Raw genomic sequence first — 13,781 nt, 5'->3', positions numbered from 1 at the left:
TTAAGTACTACTTAAGTAGATCAAAAATGCCCTAAAGTTTAGCTAATTGCATTAAATATAAAATTAAACTACGTAATACATTTACATTGTTCAATTGTAAATAATATGCAATTAAGTGTCCAAAAACAAAAGTATATTTTTTGTAATATAAAATGTATTTCCATTAATTCCAAATACTCTTTTTACAGTTTTTCTCAGTCGCTTTGGTACATTTCTCGAATCATCCTTGATATTGGTAAAACAGTAAGTGCATTTCTCAAAACAACTCGTAAAAATAGCAAAACACCATGGATTACCTGCAAAAGCCAGTCTCTTGCTCAAAATCCTTAGTTCATCTCTCAAAAATAAATATCTGTGTCAATGAACATGTCAGTGCCATCAGAATGACAAGTCCTTGTGTCATAGTTTACGGATAAGACAGTCAAATCGCTTAGTCATGTTGTCAATATAACAGTGTACTCTGGAGAGATGTTCTGATGTAAACTATGGCAACATTTTGGATGACAGTTACTGTATTGAACAATATGCCATATGCTTATGTATGCCATATATCCATTTCAAAAGTACAAATGTACACATTACTGTATGTGGGATATTGATTGAAAGAGACTGGATAGAATTCCCAGTTACACTTTTACTAGTGGTCTGACCCAAAAAATAATAATAATAAAACAAAACCTTTACAATGTCATTGTGATATAGAAAAGGAAAAAGAAATATGGGCACAAAGATGGAAATAAGTCAATTTTCATAATTTTCAGGGGTGCGTTTCCCAAAAGCATAGTTGCTAACCTGTTAGCAACTTAGTTTGTTGGCAATGGGAAATTGTATTGCAACCAACAAACACCTTGACTTAGTTAGCAACTATGCTTTTGGGAAATGCACTCCAGATCGGGCCTTAGAAATAAATGCACCCCAGATCGGGCCATAGAAAAATTCCTTCTTTTTTTAGCCCTGCAAGCCAAAGAAAACTCATGACATTTACAGTAAGTGTTAGCAAACTGTAAACTTTGGTGCATATAGAATTAAATTGTTAGTATTTTAAATCTATATATGGGATATATGGATAATAAGAGAAGTGTTTTTTATGTTATAAGCCCTTACAGCCATAGGCTACAGAAAAAAACAAGGTGAGTAGTCTAATATTAAAGAGTGATTGTGACGGTAGCATTTGACTAGATCTAGCGCTGAGCTTCTGTGACTGAAGAAATATTTATGTGCCTCATAATTTTTAGGTGACCATATTCCTGTCATTTCAAGGAAACTAAATGGAGAATGACAGAACTTAATGCATTCTTATGACGCATTCTATGAGCTTTCTTTATGCATAGCTGTCCTCATTTTGAGATAATATTACTCATAAACACTCTACGTTAAGCCAGAGAATTGTTTTGTATCATCTCAGGTCAGAAAAAATACATCTCACAAACACAGCCATATTTTTGTACGCATTGTAGTGCATACATTGTGGATCTATTCACAATTCACAATACTTGCATGCTCGTGCCAATCAGACAACCGTCCTGCACCCGGAGAGCCAAACCTGCAGGAAACCCAATACAGGCCATGCTGAGTGTAGTTTATCTTCATAAAATAATAGGAAAAATCTGCAGTGTGAGTCAAAGGAACCCGAAATAAACATTGCATGTATATGGGGCACGTGCTGCAGCGCTGTTGTATTAGAATAACAGTGGCTGCTTGAGTAGACTGTGATTGCCACTGCACAATAACGTATATCAGCAGGAATTACACCTCTGAGGGTTTCACTGCCAGCGAAAGCTATTCTAGAAATACATGGAGAGTGCTTGGACCGCATGCTTTGGCCCTCACCCTCTCTAGTGAATTTACACGTGGATTGGTTTAATGGATTCATGCAGTCATTGGCACAGCAGTCAGGTCACTACCCTAAATATTGATAGTTCAAACTCCAAAATGGATTGTGAAATTTGCAAATTTATATTTTCTGTGTTAAGATCTGAGGTGCCCCGGTAACAGCTTTTGACATCTCACTGCAGCCATATGACATTATGGAAATACCAACACCGGCGGCGACAGGGGGGGTCTTGGGGGGTCTCAAGACCCTGCAAAAAAACGCTTTGACCCCCATTTGACCACCCATCCTCTTCCTGATTAAAAAAATATATATATCTGGGATAAAGATTAAAAAATGTTTCTCTTCAAACTACGCAGAACAATAATAAATAATAATTATTTCGAAAATTATTTGTACTCTGAACCGAGAACCGTTTCTGTCAGACGCGTCCGATTCGAGAACCGAGGAGCTGATGATACTGCGCATGCGTGATTCAGTGTGAAGCAGACTGACTCACAGCTCGTCTGAACCGAACTGATTCTTTTGGTGATTGATTCTGAACTGATTCTGTGCTAATGTTATTAGCACGGTTAAACCAAAGGCTTGAATGAAGGGCAGTCGTCGCCAATGAAGTTTCCGGCTTTGCTACCGTTCGGACGTTCTAGCTTACTGTTTTGCGCTTTGCTTCTTATTTCTGTACTTTTCTCTGATTTTTCTAAGATTTCTACATCAGCAGATCAGCACAGTGCTCAAACAACAGATTTTTTGGCACAAACGCTAAAACTAAAAACTCTTTGGGACTGGAATAATACTACAAAAAGAAAACTTTGCCTCCCACTGCCAGCAGCTTACATTCCAGAGAGGGGAAAACAACTGCCTACATTCAAACAGAAGAGAGAAAAAATGCCTCCTGTTGGATCTACTTGTTGCATGAACTGCTGCAAACTTCTACAAAGGATTGTGATTCTTGAAACAAAGTTACTTGCTGGAATTCCAAAACAGACGGAACACTTAGCAGATCGTCGTCATGGACCTTCTCAGCATACAGCCGGTGAGTCTCATGAATCTTATGGATCTCAACAGTTTATACCAAGTGTAGAGGAACAAGCCGAAACTGATCGCCACACTAATCGATGGCACAAACAGGGAGCGAGACCCAAAGGAACACGAGACATCAGATTGTCACGAGTTTCTCGTATTGCTGCCGTAGCTTCCTCTACCCCAGATTCGACTATGACAAGGCTTGTGAATACTGGCATTCAACCACCCCCTATACATCTTGAGAACAGATTTGAAGCATTAATGAATGTGGGTGAGGAATCCCCAAATGTATTTAAACATGGATCTGATCAGCCAGCAGCTAACATCGCTACTAACAGGCGCTCAAGGACGAGCAGACAGCAGCTTTCAGCTCAGAGCACAGCCGAGCCAAGGACTCTGATAGTGGGTGACTCTGTTATCAGAAACATCCGTAGCAGGACTACAACAACATGCTGCCTTCCTCAAGCAATGGTCTCTGATGTGAACAAGGAACTTCAAAACATTCTGATGAAGCACAATACTGCAAATCAAATCATCATCCATGTGGGGAAGAATGATATTCGGAAAGAGCAGTCAGAACTCCTTAAGAAGGACTTCAGTGAACTCTTTGAAACACTTCGAAGACTCAAAGTTCAGTCGTTCATCAGTGGACCACTCCCAGCAAGGGGAACAAATATGTTTTCATGGTTGCTTGGGCTGAACACATGGCTACAAAGATCTTGTACAACCCGAATTCCGGAAAAGTTGGGACGTTTTTTAAATTTTAATAAAATGAAAACTAAAAGACTTTCAAATCACATGAGCCAATATTTTATTCACAATAGAACATAGATAACATAGCAAATGTTTAAACTGAGAAAGTTTACAATTTTATGCACAAAATGAGCTCATTTCAATTTTGATTTCTGCTACAGGTCTCAAAATAGTTGGGACGGGGCATGTTTACCATGGTGTAGCATCTCCTTTTCTTTTCAAAACAGTTTGAAGATGTCTGGGCATTGAGGCTATGAGTTGCTGGAGTTTTGCTGTTGGAATTTGGTCCCATTCTTGCCTTATATAGATTTCCAGCTGCTGAAGAGTTCGTGGTCGTCTTTGACGTATTTTTCGTTTAATGATGCGCCAAATGTTCTCTATAGGTGAAAGATCTGGACTGCAGGCAGGCCAGGTTAGCACCCGGACTCTTCTACGACGAAGCCATGCTGTTGTTATAGCTGCAGTATGTGGTTTTGCATTGTCCTGCTGAAATAAACAAGGCCTTCCCTGAAATAGACGTTGTTTGGAGGGAAGCATATGTTGCTCTAAAACCTTTATATACCTTTCAGCATTCACAGAGCCTTCCAAAACATGCAAGCTGCCCATACCGTATGCACTTATGCACCCCCATACCATCAGAGATGCTGGCTTTTGAACTGAACGCTGATAACATGCTGGAAGGTCTCCCTCCTCTTTAGCCCGGAGGACACGGCATCCGTGATTTCCAACAAGAATGTCAAATTTGGACTCGTCTGACCATAAAACACTATTCCACTTTGAAATAGTCCATTTTAAATGAGCCTTGGCCCACAGGACACGACGGCGCTTCTGGACCATGTTCACATATGGCTTCCTTTTTGCATGATAGAGCTTTAGTTGGCATCTGCTGATGGCAGTATACAGTGGTTTCTGAAAGTATTCCTGGGCCCATTTAGTAATGTCATTGACACAATCATGCCGATGAGTGATGCAGTGTCGTCTGAGAGCCCGAAGACCACGGGCATCCAATAAAGGTCTCCGGCCTTGTCCCTTATGCACAGAGATTTCTCCAGTTTCTCTGAATCTTTTGATGATGTTATGCACTGTAGATGATGAGATTTGCAAAGCCTTTGCAATTTGACGTTGAGGAACATTGTTTTTAAAGTTTTCCACAATTTTTTTACGCAGTCTTTCACAGATTGGAGAGCCTCTGCCCATCTTTACTTCTGAGAGACTCTGCTTCTCTAAGACAAAGCTTTTATAGCTAATCATGTTACAGACCTGATATCAATTAACTTAATTAATCACTAGATGTTCTCCAGGCTGAATCTTTTCAACTTTTTTGAGACCTGTAGCAGGCATTAAATTTTAAATGAGCTAATTAAGTGGATAAAAGTGTAAAATTTCTCAGTTTAAACATTTGCTAAGTTATCTATGTTCTATTGTGAATAAAATATTGGCTCATGTGATTTGAAATTCCTTTAGTTTTCATTTTATTAAAATTTAAAAAACTTTTCCGTAATTCGGGTTGTAATATAAAAGGAGTGATTTCATTGACAACTTCAATCTTTTCTGGGGCCATAGACAGTTGTTTAAACCGGATGGCCTCCACCCAAACAAACTTGGTGCTAGAGTGTTTAAGGTCAATATCTACTTTTCCCTCAGTCATCCTTCAGCAGAGTGTGTCAATCCATTCAGCACACACACACCAGGTCCGAGTCATCATGTGGTTGACATATCCCACAAGGACACTGATAACACCACACAGCCAAAACAAGCACTGCTCATGGACACTATCCCGACTGAGCCCTGCCCACAGACCTCCTCACAGACTGACTGTGATGTATCAAAACAGCTACAAGATTCAGCACCCAGGGATTACTTTCTGGAAAACAGCCAGGGAAGCCAGGACAACATATCACAGCCACCGGAAACACCAGAGACACAGCCCATCTCACCAGACACATTATCACTTTCTCCAGCATCTCCACTTCTGTGCTTCTCACAGAAAATGGAGGAATTTGTGTATGCTGGGACTAAACTCTCTCACTCATTTGCTGCAAGCCCGCAGATATCACAAAACAAACGGCAGGCCCCAAAACCACCAAAGCCTGTGGTCCCTGCTCATGCAAGAGCTCTTCGACCACTGCCACAACGCCAGGGCCCAAACCCTCTATCTGCTGAAGGTGAACCAAAAACAACTGATAGCAGCTCTCAGTGATATGTGTCGGGTCCCCGCTATAATAACAGCAACATTCACAAATGCCTACTGAACAAGCGGGAACCCAGTGTGCCTGTAGCTTTCTCTATTTCAGTTTTATACCGTGATAGAAAGTCTAAGGCCATCTCAAGCCGAAGGGCAAACTCATCTAATCTGCGGCCTATTATGCATCAAACTAAAATTGATGTAAAGACACAAAGCACAGCCATCAAGTTAGCATCTTTAAACATTCGCTCACTAAAAAATAAATCATTTCTAATCAATGACTTTATAACCACAAACAATCTGGATTTTATGTTTCTAAACGAAACATGGCTTGAAGACAGCTGCAATGCAACAGTCCTTAATGAAGCAGCCCCTCCTAACTTCACTTACATGAGTGTCTGCAGGACTATTAGGAAAGGTGGGGGTGTAGCTGCTATATTTAAAGATGTCTATCAATGCAAGCAAGTGTCATTTGGTCACTACTTGTCTTTTGAATATCTAGGGATTGTGCTGAAAGGTGCACCACACATTCTGTTTATTATTATTTACAGGCCTCCAAAATACTCTCCAGCCTTTGTTGAAGAGGTCACAGAAATGTTATCAATGATTTCCACAGAGTTTGACTGTTTTGCTATTCCAGGGGATTTTAATATTCACATAGATAATTCAGAAAACAAAACTACAAAAGAAATGATAACGGTTCTAAACACTTTTGACTTGACTCAACATGTGCATGGACCCACACACAAAGGTGGACACCCTCTAGACTTAATCATCAGTAGGGGTCTAAACATTTCATCCATTGTTATTAAGGACATAGCACTATCTGATCACTTCTGTATTTTCTTTGATATTTTGATGTCTGCTACAACTGAATCTAGATCGGTCTCTGTCAGAAGGAGATGCATAAACGAGAACACAAGTGTACTATTTATGGAGGCTATATCTTTAAAACCGCATTTCTGCAGACTCTGTTGATACTCTCCTTGATTCATTCAACTCAAAAGTTAAGAATGTTATTGATGATATTTCTCCAATAATAATCAGTAAGAAAACAAACAGACAGAAATCAGTTTGGAGAAGATCAACAGCAGTTCAGACTATGAAAAGACAATTCAGAAAAGCAGAGAGGATGTGGCGGAAGACAAACTTGAAATTCACTATAGCATCTACAAAGACAGCCTTCATGCTTTTAATGTGAAACTAGCCACAGCTAGACAGAATTTCTTCTCAAACCTTATAAACAGTAACTTAAATAACACTCGTACTCTTTTTGCCACTGTTGAGAGACTGACAAACCCCCCAAGTCAGATTCCCAGTGAAATGCTATCAGACAGCAAATGCAATGAGTTTGCATCCTTCTTTTCTGAGAAGATCATCAATATCAGGAAGGTGATTAGCACATCCTCAAGTAATGAGGATTTTTTCATTTTTTCAAAAATGTGCTTAACTGCTTAGAAGCAGATCTTTTAGAAGTGGTGAACACCTCACTTCTCTCTGGGACATTTCCAAACTCCTTAAAAAATGCAGTTGTTAAGCCCCTCCTGAAAAAGAGCAATCGTGATAACACCATTTTGAGCAATTTTAGACCAATATCTAATCTTCCTTTTATAGGTAAAATTATAGAAAAGGTCGTTTTTAATCAGCTGAACAAATACTTAAACTCAAATGGATACCTGGACAATTTTCAATCTGGTTTTCGACCGCATCACAGCACAGAGACAGCACTCATTAAGATAATAAATGATATTCGCTTAAATTGTGACTCTGGCAAAATATCGGTGCTGGTATTGCTAGATCTCAGTGCTTCGTTTGACACTGTCGATCATAACATACTACTAGAGAGACTGGAAAACTGGGTCGGGCTTTCTGGGATGGTACTCAAATGGTTCAGGTCATACTTAGTAGGGAGAGGTTATTATGTGAGTCTTGGAGAGCATAAGTCTAAGTGGACGTCCATGACATGCGGAGTCCCACAAGGGTCAATTCTTGCACCTCTCTTGTTTAGCCTGTATATGCTTCCCCTAAGTCAAATAATGAGAAAGAACCAAATTGCCTATCACAGCTATGCTGATGATACCCAGATTTACCTAGCCTTATCTCCAAATGACTACAGCCCAATTGATTCCCTCTGCCAATGCATTGATGAAATTAATAGTTGGATGTGCCAGAACTTTCTTCAGTTAAACAAGGAAAAAACTGAAGTCATTGCATTTGGAAACAAAGATGAAGTGTTCAAGGTGAATGCATACCTTAACTCTAGGGGTCAAACAACTAAAAATCAAGTCAGGAATCTTGGTGTGATTCTGGACACAGACCTTAGTTTCAATAGTCATGTCAAAGCAGTAACTAAATCAGCATGCTATCATTTAAAAAACATTGCAAGAATTAGATCTTTTGTTTCCAGCCAAGACTTGGAGAAACTTGTTCATGCCTTCATCACCAGCAGGGTGGACTATTGTAATGGGCTCCTCACTGGCCTTCCCAAAAAGACCATTTTTATACAGCTGCAGCTCATCCAGAATGTTGCTGCCAGGATTCTGACTAGAACCAGAAAATCTGAGCATATCACACCAGTCCTCAGGTCCTTACACTCGCTTCCAGTTACATTTAGGATTGATTTTAAAGTACTTTTACTCATATATAAGTCACTAAATGACCTAGGACAGAAATATATTGCAGATATGCTCACTGAATATAAACCTAACAGAGCACTCAGATCATTAGGATCGAGTCAGTTAGAAATACCAAGGGTTCACACAAAACAAGGGGAGTCCTCCTTTAGTTACTATGCTGCCCGCAGTTGGAATCAGCTTCCAGAAGAGATCAGATGTGCTAAAACACTAGTCACATTTAAATCTAGACTTAAAACTCATCTGTCTAGCTGTGCATTTATTGAATGAGCACTGTGCAATGTCCGAACTGATTGCAATTTATATTTTCACAGTTTTTTTTTTATTTTATTTTATGTAAAATCATTTTCTAACTGTTTTAAATTCATTTTAAATAAGTACGGTTTTAATAATTTTAAAAGTTTTAAAATTGCTTGTTTTATTCTTGTTATTATTTTTCTTCATTACTATTTTACTTTCTTTTATGTTAAGCACTTTGAATTACCATTGTGTACGAAATGTGCTATATAAATAAACTTGCCTTGCCTTGCCTTACATCGAGCGAAAAAGAACCGGTGAACCGTTTTTTTTCAACTGGTTTATTTGATCGAACTCTCCGAAAGAACCGGTTCACTTGAGCATCTGCTCCTTTGCCCCTTAAGTGCCCTTTTGTCAAAGCAAAGTTTCCTCGAATTTTTTTTTTAATAACATACCCTTTTGTGAATGCCTGCCCACGCCATAGTATTCATAATATTAGTACAATTTATTACCTTTCACTTGACAACGACGACCTCATCCGCATTTTTTAATTGTTACAGGATATTTTCAACACCGTGGCAGCTGGTAAGTGGTATTTCATTCTCAGCGAAGTGATTTTGATGTTAATTTACTTATTATTTTACAAGAACGATGTGATGTGAGAACATGCAGATATGTTGTTTATATTGCTGTGTGTAGCCTGTAGTGTAGAAGTAACGCTAGCGTGCTGTTTGAGGGAGAAAAGTTTCACAGGCATTGAAGGGTCCGGTCTTTTTTATGTTATTTGACTAAACTATTATTACAACCCGAATTCCGGAAAAGTTGGGACGTTTTTTAAATTTTAATAAAATGAAAACTAAAGGAATTTCAAATCACATGAGCCAATATTTTATTCACAATAGAACATAGATAACGTAGCAAATGTTTAAACTGAGAAATTTTACACTTTTATCCACTTAATTAGCTCATTTAAAATTTAATGCCTGCTACAGGTCTCAAAAAAGTTGGCACGGGGGCAACAAATGGCTAAAAAAGCAAGCAGTTTTGAAAAGATTCAGCTGGGAGAACATCTACTGATTAATTAAGTTAATTGATATCAGGTCTGTAACATGATTAGCTATAAAAGCTTTGTCTTAGAGAAGCAGAGTCTCTCAGAAGTAAAGATGGGCAGAGGCTCTCCAATCTGTGAAAGACTGCGTAAAAAAATTGTGGAAATGTTTAAAAACAATGTTCCTCAACGTCAAATTGCAAAGGCTTTGCAAATCTCATCATCTACAGTGCATAACATCATCAAAAGATTCAGAGAAACTGGAGAAATCTCTTTGCGTAAGGGACAAGGCCGGAGACCTTTATTGGATGCCCGTGGTCTTCGGGCTCTCAGACGACACTGCATCACTCATCGGCATGATTGTGTCAATGACATTACTAAATGGGCCCAGGAATACTTTCAGAAACCACTGTCGGTAAACACAATCCGCCGTGCCATCAGCAGATGCCAACTAAAGCTCTATCATGCAAAAAGGAAGCCATATGTGAACATGGTCCAGAAGCGCCGTCGTGTCCTGTGGGCCAAGGCTTATTTAAAATGGACTATTTCAAAGTGGAATAGTGTTTTATGGTCAGACGAGTCCAAATTTGACATTCTTGTTGGAAATCACGGACGCCGTGTCCTCCGGGCTAAAGAGGAGGGAGACCTTCCAGCATGTTATCAGCGTTCAGTTCAAAAGCCAGCATCTCTGATGGTATGGGGGTGCATAAGTGCATACGGTATGGGCAGCTTGCATGTTTTGGAAGGCTCTGTGAATGCTGAAAGGTATATAAAGGTTTTAGAGCAACATATGCTTCCCTCCAAACAACGTCTATTTCAGGGAAGGCCTTGTTTATTTCAGCAGGACAATGCAAAACCACATACTGCAGCTATAACAACAGCATGGCTTCGTCGTAGAAGAGTCCGGGTGCTAACCTGGCCTGCCTGCAGTCCAGATCTTTCACCTATAGAGAACATTTGGCGCATCATTAAACGAAAAATACGTCAAAGATGACCACGAACTCTTCAGCAGCTGGAAATCTATATAAGGCAAGAATGGGACCAAATTCCAAAAGCAAAACTCCAGCAACTCATAGCCTCAATGCCCAGACGTCTTCAAACTGTTTTGAAAAGAAAAGGAGATGCTACACCATGGTAAACATGCCCCGTCCCAACTATTTTGAGACCTGTAGCAGAAATCAAAATCGAAATGAGCTCATTTTGTGCATAAAATTGTAAACTTTCTCAGTTTAATCATTTGCTATGTTATCTATGTTCTATTGTGAATAAAATATTGGCTCATGTGATTTGAAAGTCTTTTAGTTTTCATTTTATTAAAATTTAAAAAACGTCCCAACTTTTCCGGAATCCGGGTTGTATATTACAGTACTTATTTATTTTTTAACACATAGAGTGCCTTAAAAATAATTATCACAACACTAGTAAGGCTTATTCAGATTTTCTCATTCTCTGAATTATCATTATAAAAATAAAAACAATTCAGAAATGAATTAAAATATAATTATATTTTAAATGTGACGCAAATATATATATTTTTCTACAATAGCAACAGTGTTTACAACAGCAAGACCACTTTAGCCTGTAAACTCAATAATATCTCTCTGGAAATAAATGTAAAAATATCAATGTCAATAAAAAACGCATAATATACCTGACATCAAAGTGCAGTGTGAAGGATATGAATAACAAATATAGTCTGTCATTTGTTTACATTGCAAAGGTGTTCGATTTTAGACAACAACAACTACAGCAGTAATAATAATTTGAATCACTATATTCGAGTGTATCAGTTTTTTTATGTTTTGTATCAATATTTAAGGTGGACTTATTGATTAGGTCCAAGAGTAGTAGTGATGGTTAAAATAACAGATTAATGCTGAAATAGTAAATTGAGCCTTGTTCCTAGATGGACAGAGAGTGGAAAGTAATAGATCAAATGAGGAGATGGGGAAAGAGGAAGAAAAAGAGTGAAATGTAGAGGCACAAGTGACAGAAAGAGAGCAGGGAACAGCAAGCCAGGAGAAAAAGGCTGGTGAGAAAGAGGAAAATGTAGAGGCAAGTGTTTTCTATAGTTTTTACTATAACCGCTGTTCTTAATTATTCTTTAGAACAGAGAAGAAAAAGCCATCAGGTTGGGACAATTTAAGACATTTCAGTTTCTAATCCCAGAGCTATTATTATTTTAAACTTAAAATTGTCTTCTCTATTGTTTCTTTTTCAAAACTGCATCAAAGCATTTGCTGCTGTATCAATACATAATCATCCATATCTATACGCGAATCAGCAAGGAATGCATCACAATATATTGCGGTATTGATATTTTGAACAGCGCCATTTAAAGCCTTGTTCCATGTGCCCCTTTTATACTTTGAGCACCTGCCCCTCCAAAGGTCTCTCCACGGCCCTGTTCAGAGGGAGTGTCAGCCACGTTAAAAAAGTTAACAGCTTAAGTCATTTGTGGATTAATGCGTATTGTAGACGCGAACCATTTCTGTCACACTGTCTGGGTTGTGTTCCCTGGGTTTCCACTAGGTGTCCTCAGTTCCCACGGTGTTTATCATATTATCACTTCCTGTCCCCTTATTTGGTCACCTTCCTCCTGTTGAGTATTGATTGTTCCCCACCTGTCTCCTGTTCCCTCATTATCCTTCTGCATATTTATACCCGGTCTGTCTGAGTCTGTGTTACGGAGTCCTTGTTTAATGTTCCTTGTTGAATGTTATTTCATGTCCGTCAGTTCTTGCCCTTGCCTTGTCTTCTTGTTTGGTTCCCTCCAGAGTCGAGTCAGGTGTTCATGGACCCTCCTGAGTCAGGGTTAGTCACCGTCAACCATCCAAAGTCAAGCTAGTTCCTGTTGACTTTCCAGAGACTGTCACAGTGTCTGGGTTGTGTTCCCTGGGTGTCCACTAGGTGTCCTCAGTTCCCACGGTGTTTATCATATTATCACTTCCTGTCCCCTTATTTGGTCACCTTCCTCCTTGTTTAGTTAATTGATTGTTCCACACCTGTCTCCTGTTTCCCCATTATCCTTTTGTGTATTTATACCTGGTCTGTCTGAGTCTTAGTCACGAAGTCCTTGTCATTTGTGTGATACTTCCCTGAGTCTGCTCTGTCTGTATGTTCTTGTATGTTATTGGATATTCTGGTTTTGACCATGCCTGGACTGTATACCTCTTTTGGATAGCCCCTCAATAAACCTCGTAGCTGCATTTGGATCTCTCCCTTGTTTCTTGTATCACCGTACGTGACAATTTCAAACAATTCAGTTCGATTTGGTGAACTGGTTCAAGAAGAACCGGTTACATCGAATGATTCATTCGTGAACCGGATATCACTACACTTCAGTGTTTTGAAATCTCACACAACAGACACGGAAGAGAAGACAATGCTGAATAAAGTCATAGATTTTGCTATTTTTGGACCAAAATGTATTTTCGATGCAGTAATATGCAGTTATTAGCCGTGCCCACTGTATTTTTTGTTGGTTTTCATGAGACCCCCCTTGAAATGACCAGGACCCCCCATTGCCCCCCCAATCAAAATTGTCTGGAGCCGCCACTGAATACCAATGTTGACATTTCAGCAGCATCCACATTAGCGCGCTTGCATCTTTAGAATAGAATAGAATAGAATAAATCAATATTGTCCACCAGGGTGGACATTTTTCTTTGGCTCACCGCAATGTACAGGACAGAAAAAGACAAACAATGTCTCAAGCATAATGAAGAAATATTCCTAGATGACTCAAAATAAAAATAAAAATAAAGAAAGATACAATGCAAAATATCATTAAGAATAATATATTTAGATACATTAAAACAGCAGCTCATTTGTTTGTTGTTAATGGCATTTGGAATAAAATATTTTTTATAAGTACTTTTAGCCAGAGGCACTCTGAAGCGCCTCCCAGACTTCAGAAGCTCAAACTCGCTAGAGAGGGGGTGAGTAAATTCTGTATTATCAGTAAAACTAAGATGGTTATCAAGAACCGTACCTATATATTTAAAAGTTTCCACAGTTTCAGATACTTGACCATTAAGTAAAACTGGCTCTGTTATTATGTCTTGTTTT

This window comes from Carassius carassius, chromosome 2 (assembly GCF_963082965.1).
Source record: "Carassius carassius chromosome 2, fCarCar2.1, whole genome shotgun sequence".
Classification (NCBI taxonomy): Eukaryota; Metazoa; Chordata; class Actinopteri; order Cypriniformes; family Cyprinidae; genus Carassius; species Carassius carassius.
Note: the sequence above shows the minus strand (reverse complement) of the source record.